The sequence below is a fragment of the Lithobates pipiens genome, unplaced genomic scaffold (genome assembly GCF_037356315.1).
Source record: "Lithobates pipiens isolate NorthernLeopardFrog02 unplaced genomic scaffold, aLitPip1_a1.2 Scaffold_18, whole genome shotgun sequence".
Lineage (NCBI taxonomy): Eukaryota > Metazoa > Chordata > Amphibia > Anura > Ranidae > Lithobates > Lithobates pipiens.
In genome coordinates this window covers 100,810,326-100,819,143 of record NW_027507758.1, presented here as the reverse complement: position 1 = coordinate 100,819,143, position 8,818 = coordinate 100,810,326, and the positions used below count along the sequence as shown (strand labels likewise).

The 8,818-nt window shown below is 40.9% G+C and overlaps 1 long non-coding RNA gene across 1 annotated transcript; it reads right to left on the bottom strand.

The window, feature by feature from the left end:
* Nucleotides 1-1,711: 1,711 nt before the first annotated feature.
* Nucleotides 1,712-7,145, bottom strand: LOC143990076 (uncharacterized). The gene is made up of 3 exons (XR_013277139.1): nucleotides 7,022-7,145; nucleotides 3,964-3,999; nucleotides 1,712-1,979 (listed from the first exon to the last, which is right to left on the bottom strand). It is a non-coding gene; the product is annotated as an uncharacterized LOC143990076 (long non-coding RNA).
* Nucleotides 7,146-8,818: the final 1,673 nt, after the last annotated feature.

The following is an 8,818-nucleotide window of genomic DNA, read 5'->3' as shown; positions in this document are numbered from 1 at the left end:
GGAAGACCACAACCATTGATTTCCCATTCAATTTAGTTTGTTTGCAGCATTACACAATTGTCAGTGACGCAGTGCTGTATTGCTATAAAATGGCATGGTCATTAGGATGTTAAGGGTTATAATCTTCACTATGATGCATGTGTACCCTGCTGTATAGACACAAAAAACCTTGCACTCACCTCGGTTATCCTGTTCAGTTGCAGACATCTTGTCCCAGTGTGGTGTGACTTTTTTGTAGACTTCCTTCCACTTTGCTCTCTTCAGTAGTCGGCATATCCTGGGCATTCTGAGTCCCATAACTCTGGTTGGGCATGCACCAGTGCTATAATGGCCTCGTGCGAGATGTCTCTTGCCGCCATGCTGTCTTCTCCCTTTTCCTCTATCCCTCTCAACTTCCTGTGTCATTTCCCAGGTACACCTGCTGATTAGGATGTGTTTCAGGGTGTTTTTTTTTCTTTCATGCTGCTAGCTGCAGTTGACACAACAGACTGCTATTACCTGCGGTTATGTGCATATAGCTTTGCTACTTCGCACCTGGACGCATTCAATTCAATTTTTTCTATTCGCACCGAACCGCACGTAACAAAATTGCAGTTAAACGCTGTGTGTGAACAGGGCCATAGGAAAGCATTGTGTGCCTTTGGCTGCAGTGGAAAACTAGAAAATCCGCAGCTAAAAGCATCATTCTATCCGCCCATGTGAAAGGGGCCTAAAGGGCTGTCAGGCTGCCTAATTTTACTCTCCATAGAAAGTGAGTAATAAGAAGCTGTGATTTCAGTGCCTCTAATGTTAAAATTGAGGGTGAACTTCTCCACAATGCTTATAGCTACGGAAGTGAATGACAATGTCTTTTTAAAGTGTTTTACCTTAATGTGCATAATAAGGTTACTGATTCACTTTAACGTTAGCGTATGGTGAGGCTTTTGACATTCAAATACTTATATATTCTTAACAAGCAGAAAATTAGCTTTCAAAAACCCTTAATGACCCTTTTTAGCTGCAAGAACTGTGGAGATATTCACCCTCAAAGTTTACAAAAGAGGCAACAAAATGCAGCTAATCTCTCCTTGCTTTTTTGTGGCAATAGAAACTTGACATTCTTTTAGCTTTCTAATGTAAACAAGTAGCAGATGCTGTAAAAATTTCCAGAAACTGGCTAAAACCAAAATTTGGAGTCTCTGTTGTGTCTCTGTTTCAGGATGCATTACTCCACAATGTCTGTAGCTACACAGGTCTGAGAAAACTTGTATTACACCTGATTTATTGTTGTAGATATGTTAATGTACATATACTGGACACATTTTAACTTTAAGCATGGGCCAAGTTGCCCAAATTGCAAAGACACATCAAAGAAATATGTCTTTATTTACTGCCCCATTATTGTTGTCAGAAATTGAATGACCCTGCCAGTGTGCCAGTATGTCAGAAAATGACATTTATTGGAACTGTCTATAGCAGGGGTAGGCAACCTGGGGCCTTCCAGCTGTTGCAGAACTACAAGTCCCATCATGCCTCTGGGAGTAATTGTAATGGCCAGCCTCACAATGCCTCATGGGAAATGTAGTTCCACAACAGCTGGAGGGCCCCAGGTTGCCTACCCCTGGATTATAGTGTAGTGTACATAACTGTCAGAAATCATGAATCAAACCGAGACGAGAAGTGAAATTAAATCACACTTGTTTATTAATAAATAATAAAACAGTAACTGAAAGTGTAGTCAAAGCAAGCCAGAGTCCAGTAACCAGATCGAGTAGTCAGCCAGTCCAGATTTCAATAACCAGATCGGGTAATCAGCCAGGCCAGAAGTCAGGGATTCAAGTGGAGCAACAGCAAAAAGGATAAGGAGCCAGAAGGGATGTCAGCAAGCCAGTCTTTACCCAGAAGATGGTTTCTTGTGATGTTACCAAGGCGAAGGCAGAGAAGAAGTGAGGTGGACAGCTTTAAGTAGGCAGGTCAGACAAGCAGGATCAGCTCGGTAACTGTGGAGAGAGATGAGACCTGACAATTACCCGACAACTGAGCAGCCAGCCCAGAGAAGTAAGGGCTAAGCCAGCCCTAACAATAACCAACTTGTAGAAGTACAGTTCTACTTCAGAGCATTCACAAGTTATGTCCTTATGAGGGTTGCCCTGTTCTCCTGCAAGGGATATTGTGGTCTACCATGGTGAAGCCTTCCAAGAATTTTGCTGTTGCCTAAAAGACTGCAGTATACAGCTGTTGCATATTACCACCTGTTTGCTGGCTTAGCACACCAAGCATACAGGTTGAAGGATAGTAGGCCATGAAAGTGTGAGCCTTTAACTATGCTAATGCTAACTTGTTTACGTCTTTACACTGGGCAGGTGCTTCAAGATGTAAGACCTAAAGCTGAAAGGCACCAAGGTCTTTCCTGTGACTGTGTTCTACGATATCATTGTGTGTTGAAAAAAATATGTAGAGGGGTGTCACATGAAAGGTGAAAGCAAACCTTCCATCATGAAATGGTAAAGAGTACCCTTATCTTTTACTTAGGCACAAGCAAATGTAAATTAAAGGTTTAAACACCAGGTTAAAAATAAAATGTAAAGTAGCTATTGTGTTTACATTATCTTATTTGTGGCCAGGGTGATTACTATTGAATGGATGAACCAATAATAGATGGTAGTGTGGTAAATGAACTGTGGTAAACTTCCAGAAACCCATAGTCTGCAGTCTACATTCTAAAGTGATTCTTAGATACACAGGATTAAAAAAGACATTTGTCCATCTAATTAAACCATAAAACTTGATTCTCTGGAGATTTGCCATGAGATGAATTAGAATGACTCTGGCATTTTCCATTTAAATTTGTCTACTTAGGCTCCTAACGATTGTGCTTGAAAATAAGACCAGGTACTAATATGTCATTTGTAAGCTGAATCCAGTTTTCTTTTTATGTGATCTCTGACAGACCCACTAAGTTCACAGAGATACTGGGCATTTTGGTGTGCTAGGTGGTTAATATTAGGGGAGAGCGCTACATCGATTAAAAAAAAAAAACAGTTTAAAAAAAATCAAAAAGTGATATTAAATTGCAGAAGGTGGGAGAATGCAGACATAGTGGATAGTATAGTGGCAATGGATCCATCACTCCTCTCTAAGAACCTTTTGTAACTTAAACTGTTAATCTACCTAAAACTGATAAATCCGTTGGTACAGTAAATGCTGGGAAGCTAAATTACAATTTTTATATCACTCAGGGAATCTAGTGAATCTAGTGGTGAGATCTCAAAATTCTCTAAGCCTTGATACCAGCTGTGCCATTGCAAAGAGGTTCTGCCTTTTCTGCTGGATTTTGATATAGTTTTATTATAGAAAAATAACTGTGGTAAGAGCACCCAAATACACAAGAAAGATGGAAACATTTAGAGCTAGGAATTATGCCACATAAAGTACCTAGGAGATAGAAAAGGCCAGCCAATGACTACCAGGTGCCACCATCTGAAATATTACTTTTGGGTAAACTGACCCTTTAAAGTGAACAAGGTACAGCTACAACTGCATGGAATTGTTACTAATAATAAAATGACCAATGTAGTCAGGCACAGAAATTCCTGTCGTTGGCACATAAGCAAGATTGAAATTATTACAAATAACACATTTGGCAGCCTAAAGGTTATACTATTAAAATAAAACCTTAATGGAATAAAATTGAATAGCTGTAAAATATCCAAGATTTGTGGTAGAAAATTTTAACAGCTGATGGATTGATTCCCGAAATATAGTAATTAGTGTAAAATTTGTAGCTTTTCTGATAAACCATAGATCATCGTTCCTTTTCCCACTCTGTCAAGGTTAAAAGTATGTAATTTAATTGGCATCATAACAGTTGCATTTTTTTAATAAAAAATGTTTTAAGAATATGAAATCAAATTGAAGTGAAGAATGTATTGTACAGAAAATATGAATCGCAATGATAAATATAGTCTAGCAAAAATTACTTACTAATTAGATCCCAAAAATGCATCATTTAGAGACCTCCTGGAAAAAATTTAAAGAGGTAAAGCACAGTTAACCAAATTTACTGAAAAAATACATACAAAGGCAGACATATTGCTTATATAATGGTCTTTATTATTATTATTATTATTTTTTTTTATTAAAGTGTATGTAAAACTACAATCTATTTTCCAGTATATTAGCCTCACTGGATATAGTTTTCTTAAGCAAAGTGTCTTTTGTTAATCCATTTCAAACTTTCTTACTTTCTTACATCATGCAACGAATAAAGCTTCCTGTTGTAGACTGAAAACATTAACAGAAACATAAAAAGAGGAAAGGAGGGTGTACCGACCTTGTCCATTACCAATGATAAAATGTATTAAAAACTGTAACAGTAGTAGTCATACTCACAAACAAACATGTTCAAAAAGCTTGTCAGTCCACCAGCAAATGGAACTGTGTCTCTGGACACCTGTAACCTGGAGCGGATATTGGAGCGGCCAGATGGCTAACGCGTTTCAAGGGAGACCCCCCTTCCTCGGAGCCAAAGCAGTGAATAACTGGCCTCCTCTGGTTATCTCTATATATATCCACATTCACACATCTAAACCAACACCCACCAGAACCTACCACTCCCATCAGAGTGGACATCATCCACCTTATAAATCAATCTAAAACATAAACAAACACATATCAAATCCCATAACCATCCCCTGCCAGCTTGAAGGTGTCCCCAGCCCATGCAATATAGCCACCATGCAGAATTTTAGCCATGGCAGGATAATTGATAATACTAGCCAGCACAACTGTGTAACACACCTACCCATCTCTGTTGTATCATGCGAAGTGCGGGGGGGGGGGGGGGTTAGAAAAGGGAGGTGATGGAGAATCTCAGGAGGGGTTGGTGTTTCTGCTTGATGCTACTCAGCATGGCACCACATTCACTGTGTGGCACGCATGCCGCTATGTATTTGCGTTCCACCCACCACTTCTGGTTGTCACCAACGTCACTTCCACCCCACAATCACTTCCAGGAAAAGGTTATTTTTGGTGCAGTGGTTGTGTGTATACACACACTCTCACTGGCCAATACTTGGGAATGTTCTCCCTCAAGTAGCTTGGCGGGCAATTACAAGTTGGCCAGTCCGATCGCTCGTACACTCCATGCCCTACCCCATGTCTAGGGAGAACCAGACAGTAATTCCCCAGGTGAGGGGGCCAATCTACCCCCTAGCCCAGTGGCCACATTTCATCTCCCAGGCTCCTGCCTACATTGCACTATTGAGGTGTAGCCCCTAATGGCGTTTGCAACCACCCCCGGGGGGAAACACAACTTATTAGTAGTAATAATTATATGGCAAAAAACGGTGCTGATTCATAGTGGGGATCCCCCGGACATGTTAGCATGTAGACATCCATAGAGACCCTAAAGAATGCACAATAATCCCTAGTGAACTTATGTACTAATAGACCCACCAGTGGAGTCCTTGTCCATGTATATAGACCCAATTCGATAGAATACTAAATAGCCAGATATTATAGAAACATTGTATAAAATATATACTGTAAAAAAAAAAAAAATATATATATATATATATATATATATATATATATATATATATATATATATATATATATAATATGATATAAAAAATTAAATACTAAAAACAATTCAAAAGAAATCAATAAAAAATGCTTCCATGTGTGCGTTACCACCAGCATATTGTGTATTCATAAAACAGAGCTATTTCAAGGCAATGAACCAGAGAAGCAAAATTAAACTTCATTGTTCATGTTAAAACATAGTCATGGTATTCATGCATAGTCTAAAACCAGTCAAAAGTATGGGGTCGGTATGTCCTGTTTCTCCTGGATGAACCCAGTATCCCTCTTTCGTCCAATGTATATTCATATGAATTGACAATATAAATTAAAGGTATTGTTGTTAAATATTAATCCAAATAAGTGTTGATCTAATGCAACGTAATGTAGACTGTCAGTTCGCTTTACATTCAGCTTGGATCTCTGGACTCAGGAGAGCAACCACAGCCTCTATGGATGCACTTGTTTTTATGTACACAATGTAAGTGTACTACAAGGCAGCAGAGGACACAGCATTGGGGGGTATAGGACACTACAGTGGGGGGAGTGGTGATGTGAAGGGGCAGAGGACACAGCATTGAAGGATACAGGACACTATTGTGGTGGGAGAGGGACAGAGGACAATGCAGTGGGGATGGGAGTGATGTGAAGGGGGCGGGGACACTGCATTGGAGGGTACAGAACACTATGGGGGGAGGGGGCAGAGGACACTGCTATAGGGGGCAGAGGACACTACAGTGGGAGGGTGATGCAAAAGAGACGGAGGACTCTACTGTAATGATGTCTCTTTATTGGGAGCTTGATAGTTGGTTTTTCATTTATAGGGCGCCGTGTAGTAGACTCCATCCCCCTCCGGGGATCTTTGATTTCTTCCATGTTGTACAGGTAGATCTCAACCTCTGAAAGGCTGCCTACTCCGCCTTACAGTACTTTGTAATAACAAGTTTACTTCAATGCTAATATTCCTTTTAAATAACATTCCTATTTTGTTGTTTATGATATAATCTAACAAAAATCAATCATATCAATGTAGTCTTGATACAGTTGTGTCGATGTGCTCATGGTACACTTGTGAATAAGTGTTTATGGATTTAAGTCCTTATTTATTCATGAAATAAATAATCATTTAAGCCACTTGACACAGTGACAATAATAACAAGCAGAATCCAGCCACTAAATTATGGAAGACACTAAATAAAATCCCTGATGACTATATTAAACATAAAGGGAGGAAAAAAGTCTCAATCGCTGTCTTCTATTCCAACAATCATTTTCCTGGGCTTCTGTAACTCACTATAGATCTGACAGGTATATTTGTCTCAATGACACGGACGTACACATTGTGTCCTATTAGATCTGCAAACTGACAAGTATAGCCACACATTACGCAAGCAGACACATAAATAATTGTATCAGCCCCGAAAGAGTATGATCATGCAGTTGTGACATATGACAATACCTGTACACTAGTGATGTGAGTTTTCCACTCCCTATGTCTCTTTCTGGTGAAGGAACATGCCAACACTCCATCTTGCACATGTTCTGTTTCCTTGGTGTTGGCCTAATAGCATCCATAAATAAATGTTAAATTATTCATGAACGTTATTTTGTAAATTCCGCTAGGCCACACCTCTCTGGGGGCATATTTATGAACGCACGTCAGTCTAAGATCAATATGTCTGCCAAGCTTCTAACCTCTGAGGCAGAATTCCCACATCTACTCCAAAATGCTGCAAACGACTCCAATTCCACTACAGAAGTCATCCATCATGCTGTCACTTTAATTCAGATGCTGCTACTTGTTTTAATAACATACATCTTACAGGGAGAATATTGCCAACACAAGAGCGTAGAGACACATTTTACAACCACATCAAATGTTATTAACCCTTTGATCTACAATAGTCTTATCAAATAGTGTGCTCCTTTATCAATAATGTTCAATACCTGAAGCCATTTTGCTTCCAAATCTTTTATCAATCCACACATTAAGATACATATACTGTATTTTAACTGGAACATTTCAGGCTACAGAACAAAAAAAATGATTATAGCTAAGGTTATATTGCAAACAATGGAAAACTAAAGTATGTCTCCCTGCAGGATATATTATTGAAGAGAGGCTTTAACCACTTGCTTACTGGGCACTTAAACCCCCCTCAGTCCCAGACCAATTTTCAGCTTTCAGCGCTGATGCACTTTGAGTGACAATTGCGCGGGCATACAACACTGTACCCAAATGAAATTTTTATCATTTTTTTCCCACAAATAGAGCTTTCTTTTGGTGGTATTTAGTTACAGCTCGGAGTTTTATTTTTTGCTAAACAAACAAAAAAAGATGCAAAAAAAAAAAAAAAAAAAATCATGTTTTAATAGTTTGTTATAAAATTTTGCAAACGGGTCTTTTTTCTCCTTCATTGAAGTGCGCTGATTAGGCGGCACTGATGGCTGCATTGGTGGGCACTGATGGGCTGCATTGGTGGGCACTGATGGGCTGCATTGGTGGGCACTGATGGGCTGCACTGGTGGGCACTGATAGGCATAGTTAAGGCGGCACTAATAGGCACAGATAAGGCGGCACCGATGGGCACAGATAAGGCGGCACTGATGGGCAAAGATGGGCACAGATAAGATGGCACGGATGGGTGGCACGGATAAGTGGCACGGATGGGTGGCACGGATGGGCACTGATAGGTACCACAGATAGATGGGACTGATGGGCACTGATAGGTGGCACTGATAGGTGGCTCTGATAGGTGGCACTGCTGGGCACTGATGGGCGGCACTGCTGGGCACTGATGGGCGGCACTGCTGGGCACTGATGGGCGGCACTGGGGTGCAGCACCTTTGAGGCAGATTGGGTGGCACTGTGGGTGGCACTGTGGGGTGGCACTGTGGGTGGCACTGTGGGTGGCACTGTGGGTGGCACTGTGGGTGGCACTGTGGGCACTATGGGCACTGACAGGGGGCACTGACGGGGGGCACTTACTTTCTCTTTTATTTTACTTCAGGATGGCACTGCGGGAGGCAGGTGGGCACAGGCAACTGGCAGGTGGGACCTTGTATTGATGGCCGTGATCGGGACTGATGTCCCGATCACGGCCGCCGGTGATCGGCTTTTTTTTTCTCTCCTCGCGCTGTCAGCGCGAGGAGGAATAATAGCCGATTACCGGCTCCGTTCTATCACATGATCAGCTGTCATTGGCTGACAGCTGATCACGTGATAAGGGGTCGGGATCGACCCCTTACACGGATC